General features: G+C 40.3%; 1 long non-coding RNA gene across 1 annotated transcript in view; it reads left to right on the forward strand.

Annotated features, from left to right (window-relative positions):
• Positions 1 to 6,266, forward strand: part of LOC135055415 (uncharacterized) — a 229,792-nt gene extending 223,526 nt beyond the window's left edge. The window contains exon 6 of the long non-coding RNA XR_010243749.1: positions 5,899 to 6,266. This is a non-coding gene — a long non-coding RNA (uncharacterized LOC135055415). The remainder of the gene's footprint in view (positions 1 to 5,898) is intronic.
• The last annotated feature ends 11,947 nt before the right edge of the window (positions 6,267 to 18,213 follow it).

The following is an 18,213-nucleotide window of genomic DNA, read 5'->3' on the forward strand; positions in this document are numbered from 1 at the left end:
CCTTATCACCTTATCTGGGACTTAATAAAAGTATGGGGTCATTTTATGACCTGAGCAAAGGTCTGGTCACATAGGAGTCACAGTTTTTTTATTTGCAAATTATAGGCTTCCTAATCATATAAAGAGCAATATGACAGCCTGTTGTACCAAAAAGCTATGGTACGGGGTAAGGGAAAGATGGGCATCTTTTGAGCGCCCCTAGGAATGATGGGTGCAGTAATTGTCACATTGCTTGCACCATTAGTAGCTGTGACCCTGGTGGGCAAATAGAAGAAACAGAAGGTTCTTTAAATTGTTGCCGATCTCCTTTGCCTTCAGACAGTACTTAATTGTGGCTTTATTTACTTTTTATGCAGTTGACAGAAATTAGAGCTATACCACTTGACAATCCCAATTTTCCAATTTTGAAGCTGCAAATCAAAGAATCCAAATTTCTTGAATAATTTCCCAAATCTAGACAAACAGTGGCAGTTGCTTTATCATTCCTGGAGATAATTATATATCAGGTGCTAGAAAGGGGGAGGGGTCACAGACAAACAGCAGACAGAAGGGGGGGGGGTGCTCCCCCCCCCCCCTGGAATCCCCCCAGCACACTAAAAAATTATCTGTAACCATACCTGAACCTATATGTTAATAGAATTTCAGAGAATTGGTCACACATGTTTGCAAAGACATGTTTAACTGCTGAGCCGCACCAAATCTGTATATTCCTGTGAAAAAGCCAAGTGTGTGTGTGTGTGTGTGTGTGTGTGTGTGTGTGTGCGCGCGCGCGCGCAGGTGTGCTGGATTTCTGTATGCATACATATATATATATATATATATATATATATATATATATATATATATGAGGGGTCCCTCCAAGCTGATCCGCCTGCTGGGCTATTCCTGTATAATTCTGTCTGGCATTTAGTCCTTCCAGAGAAACTTAACTTTAAAAACTTCACATGTATGTATGGATATGTCTTTTTTAATACATTTTTGTTACACTTCTTAACTTAAAATTTTGTTATCATTTATGATATACTGTGGACATCACTGAAATACATGGGATCAAGGAATTCCTCCTAGGTGATTGTAGGCACAAAAAAACCCAACAACATTATTTTTGCCTCTGCATCTGGTACGTGTACATATTGAATTTGCACTAGGAGGCACTTTTTGTTATTTGTGTTTTGCATTTAAATATATACATATGCACAAATATATACACACAAATGTGTATAATTCTTTACCAATACTGCGTTATTGTTGACTACCACTTGGGTGTCACAAAGGTTTAGAAGTTTTGACTAAGGTGGTCATTCCGAGTTGATCGCTCGCTAGCAGTTTTTAGCAGCCGTGCAAACGCTGGGAGTGTATTTTAGCTTTGCAGAAGTGCGAACGAATGTATCGCAGAGCGGCTACAAAGTTTTTTTGTGCAGTTTCAGAGTAGCTCAAAACCTACTCAGCGCTTGCGAACACTTCAGACTGTTTAGTTCCTATTTGACGTCACAAACCTGACCCGCGTTCACCCAGCCACGCCTGCGTTTTTCCTGGCACGCCTGCGTTTTTCCAAACACTCCCTGAAAACGGTCAGTTGACACCCAGAAACGCCCACTTCATGTCAAATCACACTGCGGCCACCAGTGCGACTGAAAGGCTTCACTAGACCCCGTGCAAAACTACATCATTCGCTGTGCCCGTTCAACGCGCGTGCGCATTGCGCTGCATACGCATGCGCAGAACTGCCATTTTTTAGCCTGATCGCTGCGCTGCGAACAAATACAGCTAGCGATCAACCCCCTAAGTTTTTCTATTTTTAAGTACGGCAGCCTGTCCCCAAAGAATGGTCCTCTGCCAGAATGGACCTTTTAGGATAGGTAGGGAAGTAGTGTTTCTTAGGGAATGCCTGGTTTGTTTGTATATTAACGTTGGTCAACTAGTATATAACTGATATTCAAGCTAATGATCACGATAACAGATAAATTCCTCACATAAAGGCAATTGAGGGCACCCAATATTGATTTGATTGATTATAAAAGCTATTAATTTATTTTAAAAGTTCATTCAGTCATTTTTGACATTTAAAACATTTACACAAATGCATCAGACTAAAAAAGTGGTTGACTAAACACTTGAGGATGCCCTAGCTTAGGCAGAGCTGTAATTAGACACTGTTACTTATATTTCCAAATTGCGCATCATCCAGCACGTATCGTCGATAATGACTTCTTCATGGGTGTTTTTTGAATTGAAGCTTAAATGGCTTCAATTAATGTAGAACTCCTCTATTGATATTGCCTTTTAATTGGCCTATTCATGAGGGCCAATAATTTATTGGATTGAAACTTTCAATGATTCATTTTGTAGATTAAGGTGCTTCACTTATTTATTTATTTATTTATTTATTTATTAACAGTTTTTTATATAGAACAGCATATTCCAATGCACTTTACAATTAGATCAGCAGTTAAAAGAACAAAACTGGGTAAAAACAGACAGACGTAGAGTTAGGAAGGCCCTGCTCGCAAGCTTACAATCTATAGGTAAATAGGCATTGATACACAAGGATAGATGCTACCTATTGCATAATGGTCCACAAGATTTCTAGGTTCTTAATGGGTTGTATGATATGATCACCCAGCAATGTTGGCCAAGGGTCAGGAGGGTGTGAGAATAAAGAAAGAATAACTATGTGAAGATTATGTGTACTGTACAGAGAGGATGTAATTAGATAGGGAAGCATTGAAGGTTATGTGGGTGGGTCTGGAATTTGATAGGCTTGTCTGAAGAGGTGAGTTTTCAGGGAACGTTTAAAGGTTTGGAGACTAGAGGTGAGTCTTATTGTGCGTGGGAGGGCATTCCATAGAGTGGGTGAAGCCCTGGTAAAGTCCTGTAATTTTGAGTGGGAACAAGTAATACGTGTGGATGAGAGATGCAGATCTTGTGTAGAGCAGAGAGGTCAGGTAGAGAGATATTTTGAGATGAGTGAAGAGATGTATGTTGGTGCAATTTGATTAATAGCCTTGTATGTAAGTAAAAGTATTTTATATTTAATATGGTAGAATACCGGTAACCAATGGAGGGACTGATAGAGCGGATCTGCAGATGAGGAACGTCTAGCGAGGAAGATTAGCCTAGCAGCTGCTTTCAGAATGGATTGTAGTGGTGAGAGCCTATGTTTGGGAAGACCAGTCAGTAGACTATTACAATAATCAATGCAGGAGATAATGAAAGCATGGATTAGAGTTTTTGCTGTGTCTTGCGTAAGATATGGTCATATTTTGGATATGTTTCTTAGATGTATAACATGATCTTGATTCTTGAGACAGATTGAATGTGGGGAACAAAGGACAGTTCAGAGTCAAGAATGACAGGCAGCGAGCTTGTGGGGTAGGGATGATTGCTGAGTTCTCAACAGTGACAGAGATATCAGGTTGGTAACTACTATTGGCCGGTGGAAATATAATTAATTCTGTTTTGGAAAAATTAAGTTTGAGGTCGCGAGATGTCATCCAAGATGAAATGGCAGAAAGGCATTCAGTGACACGGCCCAATACAGATGGTGACAAATCTGGGGTGGATAGGTAGATTCGAGTATCATCTGCATACAGAAATAGCTGATTAGTTTGCCAAGAGATGTGGTATAGATAGAGAAAAGCAGAGGACCTAAGACTCAGCCTTGTGATACTCCAACTGAGAGAGGTAGCGAAGAGGAGGTGGAATCAGAGAAACGAACACTGAAGGATCGATTAGATAAGTAGGATGAAAACCAAGAAAGGGCTGTGTAATTTCTTAATAGAGATCTCCTCTATTGGTGTTAAAAGTCCTTTTCCATTAACTGATCTTTGAGCTTAGTGGTGGACAGCTTGTGTTATTTTAGGGGAATTGGTCCCAATGCTTAATTTGCTCACTGTCCTTGCTATTGCAAGTAGGTTCTCTCTCCTGATCCATGCAGTCCTAGAGTCAGATAGTCTGATTCCTCCAGTGAAGAACTTAAGCTTGGGACCAATTTTCCTATGATAAATTGATGCCAATAGAGGAAAGCCACTTAATCTACAAATTGTATAATTGAAAGCTTTAATGCAATAAGTTATTGGCCCTCATATATATATTCTTATTTTTTTACTTTAATTTTCTGTGGAGCAAATAAGTTAATGACCAGAATATATAGCAGGGTATGATTGTGGAGATGTTATATGAGGGGTAGACAACTAATAATTTAACACAGTTAGAAGTTCCCTTAGGAGTAGTAATTTGAAGAAACCTTTAAATCACCGGGAAGCAAATGACGAAATGGTGTATACAGGCCTTTGAAATGGTAGAGGAGGGGGGTAGCTGAAATGGAGGTCCTGAGCAGATCAGATAAATGGGTTTATTAAAGTTGTTACCTGTCCCTGATAGCACATGATTTCTTTCTGGATTTTTTTTCACTGAAAATGTCCCGACTTTTCTTCATTGAACAAATGCAAAGCACAATTACTTTTTCTCTGTATACCATAAGCAATTCTCACTATAATATTGAAATATATATTGCAGTGGAATATTAAAAATGAAAATACAATTTATTGCAGTCAACTTCAGTGAAAGTGTAATTATGGGAATTGTAGAACTTCAGGAGGACTCTGAGCAAAACAATGAATACGTAATACTCAGAGTTAGCTAAAGACTGGGAGGAACCCCTCTTTTTCTGGTGCATTTCCTCTATAGGTCTGGCACAGCTAATCCAGAATCATAGAGTAATGGAACCATTTTTAAAGTAGAAGATAGATTATGCTTGAAGATGCATAAAATGGTCTAAAGACTAAGGCCTGGATTCAGTCAGCTGCGGTTAATTACCGAGAGCTAATTGATCTGCTGGGGCTTTTCATTTAGAGCCCGAGGCAGCCTATAGTCAAACAGCAGGCTACACTTTACGCAGATTTCTATTAGAGCCTGAGTGCCCTCTGTGTTTTGTGCCTGTAGTGCTAACCCATAGCTCCAACTACTTTTCCCGGATTCTATGGGTCAAACTCATGTGAGTGGATAATTTACCGTGCGAGGAAAAGGGGCTTTAATTCAATAACCTACCATATATTTTGTTACTTGAGTGTTCTATGGTAAAGTTTATGTTTAAGGTTCGGCACTAGATGGTTTTTGGTAGTCTTTGGAATATCTACATTTTAGCAAAATCTTTCTGAAAGTATGTGCTTCGTATTGAACAAAATTTTATAAATGAGGTGTAGCTTAACCATTACACAGGATTAGAAATGTTTTTCCCTTATCCCAATTCACCTGTCTATGCATATGTCTATATAGCTAACCATACTACTTCTCTGGTGCACTGTCTATGAAGTATTTAAAGATGTCATAGTGAAAAAGATCATATGGAGTTATTGGTGGCGTTTATAAGAGAAAGTTAAATGAAGTAACACCATTTGTATTTTTGAGTTTCTAAAAGGAAGACCAGGAAATCCCTGAAGAACACAAAAACATTCATATTTAAATTAGTCCTGCATTTCCGTGTGGTTACCATCTTCTCTATCAGTGACTTTCTAATGGAAATCTTTTTCACAAGTGGAAGTGGCCAGGTTTCCTCCCTGTACCGGGGACATTAATAATCCACTAGGAATTTTGATGAGGCTCTTGGAATTTTCCACATCACATTCCTTTCCCAGAGACAGGAATGAGTGGAGCATCACGTGAATGTGAGCTGACAGATTTTGTTTACCCCCAACAATGGGAGCTACTCTGTATATTCCAAAGTGTTAATGGGTCAGACCACAGTCTGAGTTGTTTCTGAAAATGATCTGAGTTTGGATGTTTCCCCAACCCCATGTTTCTACATTTTAACCATCCCTCTTTGTTCAGGAATATTTCTATATTTTACTTTTTTATGGCATCATTTCTATCATGTGACCCACCTTTCTTCTCTTATAGGTCTGTTTGAGTCTGACACAAATTGCCAGCATCTGCCAACATCCATGGATGCAAGTTTTTGTACATTATTTTGTGTCTGTTCGTGTATATGAATATCCATCCTTCTTCATGCGTATACATCCTGGCCACATCTGTTACCGTCATCATTAGTAAAGGCACGTACACCCACACTATGCTGGGTGCAAAAGATCTATCTGGAAAGGCATCCCTTCTATGTGCATACTCCTCAAACGAGCATGGACATCTAGCTAAATGGCCACAACACTTCCAGATATTTTCTGTGTGTCTGCATGGTGGCCACACAGAAAGGCCCATTTCATGGACAGAGCCATCTGGCCAGACAAGGGGGGTAATTCCAAGTTGATTGCAGCAGGAAATCTTTTAGCAGTTGGGCAAAACCATGTGCACTGCAGGGGGGGCAGATATAACATTTGCAGAGAGAGTTAGATTTGGGTGGGTTATTTTGTTTCTGTGCAGGGTAAATACTGGCTGCTTTATTTTTACACTGCAAATTAGATTGCAGATTGAACTCACCACACCCAAATCTAACTCTCTCTGCACATGTTATATCTGCCTCCCCTGCAGTGCACATGGTTTTGCCCAACTGCTAAAAAATTTCCTGCTGCGATCAACTTGGAATTACCCCCAAGGAGTGAACCATCTACTCTTGTATCCTGCCTGAAGGATATGTATGTGTATCTATGGTGCAGTGCATGTGCACTCTACAACTGCTTCTTGCTGTGTATGCTAATCGCAAGGAGTGTCCGCTATTGGTCTTGTGTCTGACTCACAATCAGAACCATATTCTCTAACATATCTGCTAATATTTCACAGAAATGTTAGACTGCAGGTGGGGCAGATTTAGATTTTGAGAGGGGCTTGTCCAAATGACAATCTAAATGATAGTGTAAAAATAAAACAGCATGTGTGGTCGACATGCTGAAGCATCCAGTATTTACCCTGTATGCATGAAAAATAAATGTATTTGCACAACTTGCATTGCAAAAAAGTTTGAACAGGTGCAAAGTGGCTCCTTTGTATTATTTGTTAACAACTCTGAATGAACTTCAAGTTCTTAGGTCAAATTTTTAAATTAGGCTCTTGTTTCAGAAGGACATAGTTGTTTTACAGTTTTATTTCAAAATAAATGTCACATCTTGATTACACCCAGTGTTCTTCTTAACTCCCATGTCCTGCATAGTTACTGTAGAAGACATTCTATCTAAGTTTCTAGCGTCTATATATATATATATATATATATATATGTTTCTTTGATCAATGATTCTGGATAACCTCTACTTAGGAATCTATGTGTCATCTTAAAATCTTGAGTGGGTACAATTCTTTCTAATTCTTGAAAATTGGCCCTTAAGTAGGTTTGGGGTTCATGGGTGAGGATGCCCACTTTTATAGTGTCTACCATGTCTGCTTGCTCATTTGCTGCTCATTGAGTTTTTAGGGTATGGTATAGGAGATCTACATTCCTTAGGTCCACCCCATATGGTCAACAGACAGAGGATCGACATAGATAAAAGGTTGACATATGAAATGGTCAACACTGGAAAAGGTCGACAGGTACAAAAGATCAACAGGGCCAAAAGGTTGACACGACAATGGTTGACACACTATTTTTGGAGCAAGTGTGGATAGTTTTGTCATCTGGGACCACCATTTGTAGAAGCACATCCCCTTGCGGGCTCGCTTAGCTCGCCACACTTCGGGCGCAGTGACTCACTCCACTTCATTCGTCACAAGGTTACTAAAGGTTATTATTTGTGGCATCAATAGTCAAGGAAGGAACAAGTCCAAAACATGAATAAAAAAAAACAGAAAACTTGTCAACCATATGTGTTTCGACCATTGTCATGTCGACCATCTGCACCTGTCATCCATTTCCAGTGTCGACCTTTCATATGTCGTTCAGACAAATTGGATAAATCATGGATTTGACAAATTTGTATGAGCAACACGTTTTTTTCCATTTTCCAGTGTTTGGGAGCAAATGGTCGATTGTCATTTGCTCTCATCCATTACCTGATTTTCATTCCAACCAGCCAGATCGGGCAGATTACCTGCCAGATAATTGTATAGTTTATGCCCAGCTTTAGTTAAATGTAGGATTAACAGGAACTTTCTCCCTAGATCTTGGGAATCCTCTAAAACATGAAACTTTGTACAAAAAAAATCAGTCAGCTGAGTAATACACATATGTATTTGTGGTCTAATTGTTTCCATGATTATATCAACTAGGCATGTTCATAGACAGGTATCTGTCTGATGACTAGAAAAGTAGTAATGCATTATTAGTCTATATCACATGACTAATTGAGTATACGAGAGGTGTTTCCCATAAATTCCCAAGCCTGCACATGTGGATTTGAGATTAGGCAATCAATTCAGTCAATTATAAGACAATTGTTTGATAGTTAGACAATATAAAAATGTCACAATTGAAATCAAATGTGTTGTAAAATAACTCCTTGTTCTATTATTATTCTAATTAATGTCAGACATAGCCAATTACTACAAAAAAAATCAGCATTACATTATTCAGTTGTGGCTGGTATACTTGGGAATCAGGTTCTTGGAAAATGTCTTATGTCTGTCAGAGGTCTGCAGTTGATTTCTTAGAAAGGGACAGATTCAATATTTTTTAAGTATGTGCTCACAGGGCCTGATGGATGTAAATCTTATTTTTACACAGTTGAGCTATTATCGGCCAGCTGCGCATACACCTCGAAGGTGTTGCTATGGCAGGTACAGACGGGATTTTTTCGCAAAGTGATTGACTGTCAGGAACCATTTGGGGGCAGTTACGGGGAGTGGCGGCAAAAACGCAGGAGTGTCGTTACCGTTTTTGGTCTGTGTTTCAGCCTGCGATCCCATTCACAGCTACAATGACTCAGTTGTCATACTTCCTGCAGCAGTGCTGCACCATAGGGCTACTCAAAAGTTCAACAATCGGCTGATCTGCGACTGATGCTGCGTGTTTGCATGCAGCCACTGGGACTCGCAAAGCTGAGGGTGGGCGTCTCAATACAAACCCAGGTGGCTGTGGCATTTGCATATTTTCACACAGATGCTGCGTACACATTGGCAGCTGCAGCAGCATTAGCATACATCTCTGAATCAGCCCCACAGTTAGCTCTGCCAACAGTCATCATGTGTCCTTATGAAGCTACCTTGTAGTATTTAGTAACAACTTTGGGGTGGATACAGAGTGATTACTACACCATTTTGCATAGCATGTGAAATTGCTCTGACTACATACACAAGAATCAGGCACAAGCATATACGACTATATGGACGTGTGATTCTGGTACTTACCCTTGTCTGCATCACGAGTGGCGGGATGGGGGAAGGCTAGGCCATTTTAACAGTGGTATAGTAGTGTAAGGGCATCTTTGTGCAATTGTGAACAGATGCATAGACCTGGGAGAAAGTTGTATTATTTGGGATAATCAGGGTAGGTGCAAACATTGGAGGATGAAGAAGGTCGCCAGCACCACCAGACCACTTGTGATGTCTGTTGTGCTAATGCACACCTGACACTGGTACTGTAGGTGCTTTCTTTTACATTCTGGCACATATTGTGCTTTTATGTGTATTTTAGCAAAGTTTAATTGAAATCTAATATGCTATATATGCCTGTCATAAACTGGGTGCACAATGCACTGGTTCTGACCTGCAAACATCTAGCGATGCTTACACTGCTTTTTAGCATTAATTATGCAAAAATTGCAACCAACTCTGCATCAGGCTCTTCATGTGGGAGTTTGGTGCAGGTGTGTTATTTTCTGTCAGGAGAACTTGACCTACAGCTGATATGAGAGAAGTTGGAGCTTGCTGCTTCCTTGTGTTTGCTCCCTATGCTGCATGATCTTAAATGTTTCTGTCCTAGACCTGAGGTGTGTCCTGCTATGTTCTAATTTCCTAATTTCTTGTAGTAAGAAGATAAGAAAATTGGCAATTGTTCTATTAGAATGCAGACTTGCATTGATAAGTGATGAGGTAATGACCATTGGTACATAGTAAGTAGTACAATTATTGTTGTTTGTACTGCAAAGAAACGGCTTTATCTTCTGTGATCTCCTTTCAATCAGACCAGAGGTACAGCTATGGGGTCAGATTGTGCCCCCACTTAAGCCAATATATTGCTTGGCTGGTGGGAGAGGGAAGTGGTTTTTGGGGGCACAGAATCATCTCCTGGCTTAGTTACAGTGACAATATCTTTATTATCTGATGAGGCAAGCAAACAGATCTCATCAGTTTCATTGAGACACTCAATAAAAATAACCTCAAACTTACCTACGAGATCAGCACAATGAATATTTCCCTCATACCGCAAAATCAGCAAAAACACAATTAATACTCTGACTAGAGAACTATTTCACAAACCTACTGCAACTACTAACCTTCTACATAGATGTAGCACCGACCTCCCTTCCACTATTACCAACATTCCAAAGGGAAAATTTCTATGCCTAAGGAGAAATTGTTCAGAAGAAAAATCCTTCATCAACAGGAGCCATGATGTGCTGTCACTAAATTTAATAGAGAAGACCTCATTTTTCCTGAATACATGACCACAGAAAAATCTAACCTCATTTGATTTGTAGGGAATTTTTTTGAGAATGGTGTGTACAAAACATTGGAGGCTCCTTCTTTCTTATTGTGATCTGGCAAAACAACTAAAGCTGGGTGCACACAATGTAACAATTCATTGCGTGCGCCATACACACTGCACAATCCTGTATGATGGTGCGATGTATCATTACAGCATGCATGCAACTGCATGCAGTCATTCATTACATCGGTCCATCTGACGTGCAGCACAACAGGTGGGAAGATAAGATAAACGACCATCATGAATTCGCATTTGTGCATACACCCTATATTATGCATACAACATATCATTATAACCCAATGTGATTGCCTGATATGAGTCACTTTCTCTATATCTTTGCTAGGTTTGGGAAGTAAAATGGTGTGTGCCTCATTTATACCCGGATATTGAGTCCTGTCTTTGAATAGACATCGGAAAAGATCTGTAATTATAGGTGTAACATTTTCAAGCAGTAGCTTATAGTAAGTATTCATTCACCACTAAAGCCATCTGGCCTGGGAGATTCGTTTAGTTTGAGTTTTTGAATAGCTTCTCTTATTTCCTCCTCTGAAATGTCTGCTTCCAACATGGTTATTTGCTGGTCATTTACATTAGGTAACTTAACTATCTCCAACATAGATCTGAGACATAGGAGCCTCAGGTGTAGCATTATATAAGTTGGAAAGATATTTATGAAATTGGTCTGATATATCTAAATGCGAGGTTAAGTAACCATTAGATTGTTTCAGTTTTGGGATGTGTCTACTTTTTGTTTATTGCCGTACCATATACTGGTATGCCAACAGTTTGCCTGACTTCCCTCCCCATCCAAAGTATTTGTTCCTCATGTATGCTACTTTCATGAGGGCTTCTTTTGCTAAGACGGACTCTAAGAGTTGTTTCTTTTGTGTGTCTGTTGGGTCATTTAAATAAGCTTGGTATGCTACACTCAAGCCCTTGTTTAGCTTTTGCATCCTATCTTTTCGTTCTTTATTTTTACGTGACATATATACTATGATATGGCCTCTCATGACTATTTCAGAGGAAGTCCAATACAATATCAAATAGTTTTTTAAATCTTCATTAGACTAACGGAAGGACGGAAAGCACCAGGTATTATTCTTGTGGAACGGGGATTGAAGATTTAAACCAAAGCTTATTGGGGTCTCTTTTTTGTTTTTGTTTACAGCTTTGGAATTACTACGCATCTCGCAGATTTTCTGATAGAATAAAGACAATTTGAAGAAATTATGGGTCTGATCAACGGTTTGCGGGAGCAGATACAAATTTATCTGAGCAATTCAGTGTTGCTCTGCTGCCTACTAATTTATGGTGACTCCTAACACATCGGAACTGTGCAGGATGCAGGAAATTGTGTCAACCTTAATCTCTCAAGAGTAGCAATTTACTCACCGCTTTCCTGGGAAAGGCAAGAAGCATATTTGGACTCAAGTCCGGCCTACTTGAGGCACATACTGGAATATGATTTATGATAGAATACATAAATATCAGTAAATTCAAAATACACCTATTATAGGGATGTAGAGTTGCCCTCCCGGCGGTTGGGATCCCGGCGGTCAGCATACCGATGCTGGGATCCTGACTGCCAAAATGCCGGCATGGTGCCCAGGACTATTCCCACTTGTGGGTGTCCACGACACCCATAGAGTGGGAATACAACCTGTGGCAAGCGCAGCGAGCCCACAAGGTGCTTCATTGCGCTCACCCCCTGCCGGTGTGCTGAATGCCGAGATCCCGACCACCGGTCACCCGACCCCGACACCTATTATAAATATCACCTGTTACATACAACTCATTTGCTCAGTCTGTTTTGTTATTGTAAAAAGCAATATGTTGTCTCCTCTATGGGGTATATGCAATTGCGGTCGAATTCCGACTGCATTTTTTTTCTTGATTTTAACCCATTCCCACTGAAAACCATGCTCTCTCTATTTTAGTCAGTTAAAAAAAAAAAAAAATTCTTTTAAAAAATATATAAATAATACTAATAGACAGACCAAGTAGAGATAATCCCTTCTAATATAAATAGATATGCTATTAGCAACAAAAAAAAACACACACAAAAAAAAAATGTTTTTAAAAAAATGTATTAGATTCCGCCAGCAAAGTGAGGCGGAATGAAATTGACGAAATTACTGTCGAAAAGCACTGTTGTCGAATCGATATTTCTTCAATTGAATATACTTTTGTTGAAAAGCCGCATTTTTAACATTGCAGACATGTCGAATTTGAGTAAATGTCGAACTGCAAAAAGTCGAATCTGAAACGGCAGGTTTTTTTGTCGAAAAGTACTGTATTGCATTGTCGAATCCAATTCGACATGTTTTTTTTGTCGAAAATGCCCCGTTTTTCGACTTTTGCAGCAATTCGACCGCAATTGCATATACCCCTATATCTTTGAATGAATGTGAGTTCCATCCATCTAGATCTAATTTTCAACATTTTACCTCCTAAAATTTAAAGACACGTAATAAACACAGAGGAGTCAATTTAAAAAGTTTTGTTGATTCTGTTATATATGAGCTATGGACGTATTACTTCCTCTTGGAAACATTATTTAATTTATTTAAATTACTTAAAAAACTCGGACAGTATTCCAATTTATAAATCTACCATACTCTGTCCATTACCGCTGCAGGTGCTGGGATCTCAGGGACGCTTCATGAAGGGTTGAGGCTAGATCCAAGTGGCCTAAGGGACCTTTTCCATCAGGGGGAGGAGCCACGGCACAAGGGGGAGGAGCTGGGTCAGCGGGACAGTTGCTCTACTATTCATGTCATCAACTATTACCTTTAGTAATTAGGTGGCGAGCGAAGCCAGCCACCGAGCCCGAAGCGTGGCGAGCGAAGCGTGGCGAGCGAAGCGAGCCCGCAAGGGTACTTTTCGGGTACCCTGTTCTGCCGTAGCTCCTCCCCCTGGTGACGTAGCTTCTCCCCTAGGTACGTCAGAAGGTCCCTTCTCCCACTCCGATATAGAATCAACCCTTCATGAAGTACTGATTTGAGAAGTCACAGTGCTACAGTTGTGACAAGTTAGTCTGTTATGTGTTTGAGCTATTTGGTTCAGGAAGAGTAAAAAAAATGGGATTGAGAGGAATGTTGACAAAAGGATTCATAAACTTTCTCTTTTATTCACTGCTTGCATGCATGAACATAGCTGAACATAGGGCCTGGGCCCTCATTCCGAGTTGTTCGCTCGCAAGCTGCTTCTAGCAGCATTGCACACGCTAAGCCGCCACCCTCTGGGAGTGTATCTTAGCTTAGCAGAATTGCGAACGAAAGATTCTCAAAATTGCGAATAGAAATTTCTAAGCAGTTTCTGAGTAGCTCGACACTTACTCTGCCACTGCGATCAGTTCAGTCAGTTTCGTTCCTGGTTTGACGTCACAAACACACCCAGCGTTCGCCCAGACACTCCCCCACTCTCGCGTTTTTCCCAGAAACGGCAGCGTTTTTTCACACACTCCCATAAAACGGCCAGTTTCCACCCAGAAACACCCACTTCCTGTCAATCACTCTCCGATCGCCAGAACGAAGAAAAAACCTCGTAATACCGTGAGTAAAATACCAAACTTCTTAGCAAATTTACTTGGCGCAGCCGCAGTGCAAACATTGCGCATGCGCAGTTTGCGGAAAATCGCTGCGATGCGATGAAAAATAGCGAGCGAACAACTCGGAATGAGGGCCTAATTCAGAGTTGATCACAGCAGCAAATTTGTTAGCACTGCAGGGGGGCAGATATAACATGTACAGAGAGAGTTAGATTTGGGTGGGGTGTGCTCAAACTGAAATCTAAATTGCAGTGTGCATTAGGGAACACAGTTTTTTTCCTACACAGAATTACCCCTCCCCTTTTAGCACTTGAGTGACATTACAATCTGATTGAGCAGCTTTCCATTTTGTGTAAGAATAAAGCAGACAGTATTTACCCTGCACAGAAACAAAATAACCCATCCAAATCTAACTCTCTCTGCACATGTTATATCTGCCCCCCCTGCAGTGCACATGGTTTTGCCCAACTGCTAACAAATTTGCTGCTGCGATCAACTCTGAATCACCCCCTTTGTGCACTGCAGGGGGGGGGGGCAGATATAACATGTGCAGAAAGAGTTAGATCTGGGTGTGATGTGTTAAAACTGAAATCTAAATTGCAGTGTAAAAATAAAGCAGCCAGTATTTACCCTGCACAGAAACAATATAACCTACCCAAATCTAACTCTCTCTGCACAAGCTATATCTGCCTCCCCTGCAGTGCACAAGGGGGGTGATTCAGAGTTGATCGCAGCAGGAACTTTGTTAGCAGTTGGGCAAAACCATGTGCACTGCAGGGGGGGGGGGGGAGGCAGATATAACTTGCAGAAAGAGTTAGATTTGGGTGGGATGTGTTCAAACTGAAATCTAAATTGCAGTGTAAAAATAAAGCAGCCAGTATTTACCCTGCACAGAAAAAATATAACCCACTCAAATCTAACTCTCTCTGCACATGCTATATCTGACCCACCTGCAGTGCACATGGTTTTGCCCATTAGCTAATAAATTTGCTGCTGCGATCAGGTCTGAATTAGGCCCCAGATCCGGTCATTCAGCCGTAGCCAGATTAAGGGGGTATGCAGGGCATACTGTACCCCGGGCCCCACTCTGTCAGGGGGATTCCCCGGCCAGAGCACACTGACATCACTAGCTTTCCCTCTTATGCAGCAGCAGAACCAGACTGCCAGAATGCGAGCAGGACAGTATGCAGTGCAGGCAGAGACACAGGAGTATAAGGTTTAATGAACTATCGATGGAGCTTCCCAACCAGAGGAGAGATAGGAGGGTGGAGAGAGCTGTAAGTGACACAGGGTGGGATCCCTGTGTCACTTACAGCTCTCTCCACAACTGGGTGTCTCACACACACACACACACACACACAGTCCTCCTGAGTCCTGTCCCAGTGTGTAAGTAGTAGAGACTGCTGCTATTTGTGCATGTAACAAGATAAATTGATAGATTTTATTTTTCTATGTGTATTTTAAGGTTGTTTAATTTGTCTTTGTTCCACTGCAAGAACATTTTATAAAATAGTTGTCTTTCAATTTGGTGTTTAGTTTAAATCTAATATACACCATTGGGCTAAATGTAATATACACAAGCTATACATCCCAACAAGACCCATTCCAGGAGGGACAAAATGCTGTTTGCCTGGACATCCCTCTTAAATTATTAAATAGTTCAACACAGGTGACATCAATCATATATTAGAAAAAAAATCCAGGTATAGATCATTTTGGCCCTCCTGTAATGGGCCATGTTGAGAGGAATGCACAATCTAATATACAGACCTGCCCTCCCCCCATCTAAAGTGACCTGGGCACCGCCAAGGCTTAATTCGCCCCTGCATTCAGCCTGATTGCCACATCAGCTAAATTTGCCATTAATTTATCCATGTAAGTGTATGGCGCCAATCTCCATGGATACAATTGTTCAACGATCATGAAACAACTACACATGCAGTGTAAATCTGCCCATGAGTGTAAACTCCGGTTTCGTCATTGGACATATGAAAAATACATGAAAATAGTTAGAGGGGCTAATAAGCAATATCATACAGGAAACAGTGAAAATCTATAACACTGTCGCTCTGAGTGTTCTATGAGATTTCTATGACATTCCAGTTTCTGAACATTGTAAATAAATAGAGTCATACAAAGAAATGTACAAAAAAGATCGGTTTATATCTGAGCTGTACATAAACAGATTAGAAGTGCAGTGTTTCATATGTACATAGTGGCAAAAATATAAATATTTATTGAATAACCAATACCTATATACATCTCTTTATAGCAGGCAAGTGGCTTCATGCAGTGATTATACTGCAGTTTTAAATAACTTAAATATCCACAGATGTGATTTTACTTAATTGCTGTACACACGAGGTAGAAAGTATGAGCCTTGTATTTTCTATGATGTATTATAGAGGATAAGGCCCTATGGGGGAGATTTATCAGAACATGGAGATAAAGTAGAGCGATATAAAGTACTAACCAATCAGCTTCTGTCATTTTACAGGCTGTATTTGAAAACTGACAAGAGCTGATTGGTTGGTACCTTATCTTTCTCCAAGCTTTGATACATCTCGCCCTATGCTTATTATGGCTGCATCCTAATTACAGCAGACAAGGAAAAAAATGCTATTTAAAACAATACAAATATTTTAAATAATTCTGGCATATTCTATGTTTCCATAAAATAATCATATCTGAAGCTTACGATGCTTCACAAAGCATTAATCTCCCACTTTTTATGTCCAATGTTGTGTTGTTGTGTCTTTATTTATGACATCCATTCTAGGAATTGGACTCATGACAGATCATTATCTTGAAAAATGGGATTCCATGTTCTTAGGAGTATATTTACTAAAGTGTGGGTTTTTAAAACAGCAGATGTTGCTCATACAGTAGCAACCAATCAGATTCTAGGTATTATTTTCCAGAAGGTGCTAGATAAATGATAAGTATAATCTGATTGGTTGCAATGGGCAACATCTTCATTTCTAAATACCCGCACTTCAGTAAATTAGAGGACAGGATAGCCAAGGCCATGCTGTGCATATTTTACTGCTTTCACTTGCTCTTGTGACATCATGATTTCCTATTGGTCTAGGGAAAAGATATTTGGATGGGGACAGGGCCACTGTCAGGGGTTGACTGTCAGAACTCAAGTAACGGGCCCGGACAGAGAGGGGGCCTCACCCTGGCTCCTACAATAAAATGAGATAGAATTGCCATCTGTCTCACCGATCTCCGGCGGTACTAACATTTACACAAAAACTAGTCCCAGCATCTCACGAGATGACTGCTGAGAGATTCACCTGAATCTGGAGTATCTTGTAATATACTCTGTAATGAATATTACCATGAATGTCATCAGAACAGGAAGTCGGTGGCCATTTTCTTGTATACCAATCCAGCAGCAAAATGTTCCCTGGCCATGTAGTTAAGTTAGACGCACCGGCCATTTTCCCCTGGTCTGAGCTGTGCCTTCTTTCTATCCTTCCCACAAGACAGCAGGAACAGAGAGTAGCCACTAATGTATGTGGCAGCAGATATTTATATAATAATTATTATTCTAAAGGCTGAGCAGGCTCTGGTGTCAGGTTGCTGTACTACAGGAGGAGCAGACACTGATTCCTTGTTATAGTACAGCTAGAGCAGACTCTGGTGCTGCTTTATCATTGCACAGGTGGATTACACGCTAATGTCCTGTTTTTATAATGGAGGTTTTGTAGACTCCACTGTTAGTATAGTACAGGTGGCGCAGTCTCTGCTGTTACTATAATACAGGTGGAGCAGACTCTGTTGTTACTATAATACAGGTGGTACATACTCCATTGTTACTGTAATACAGGTGGTGCAGACACCATTTTTACAATACAGGTGGTGCGGGGGGGCTGCCTAGTTTGTCAGTCCCAGATGGCATTTCTGATGGCAGCCCTGGATGGGGAAATTAACTACCCATAACTTTTACATGTCAATGCATTTTTCTACTCTTGCTAGAAACAAAATCTGTTTAAAAGAATCTTCAATGGACAGTCTACTGATAGAAGAAGAAAGCATAGAGTAGAATCTTTTACTTCTTTACGGTTTGCATGATTTTTAGCTTAAAGGTCCCCTAGTTAAGTTTTTGATGGCTGCACACAGGACATGCATA

This window comes from Pseudophryne corroboree, chromosome 3 (assembly GCF_028390025.1).
Source record: "Pseudophryne corroboree isolate aPseCor3 chromosome 3, aPseCor3.hap2, whole genome shotgun sequence".
NCBI classification, from domain to species: domain Eukaryota; kingdom Metazoa; phylum Chordata; class Amphibia; order Anura; family Myobatrachidae; genus Pseudophryne; species Pseudophryne corroboree.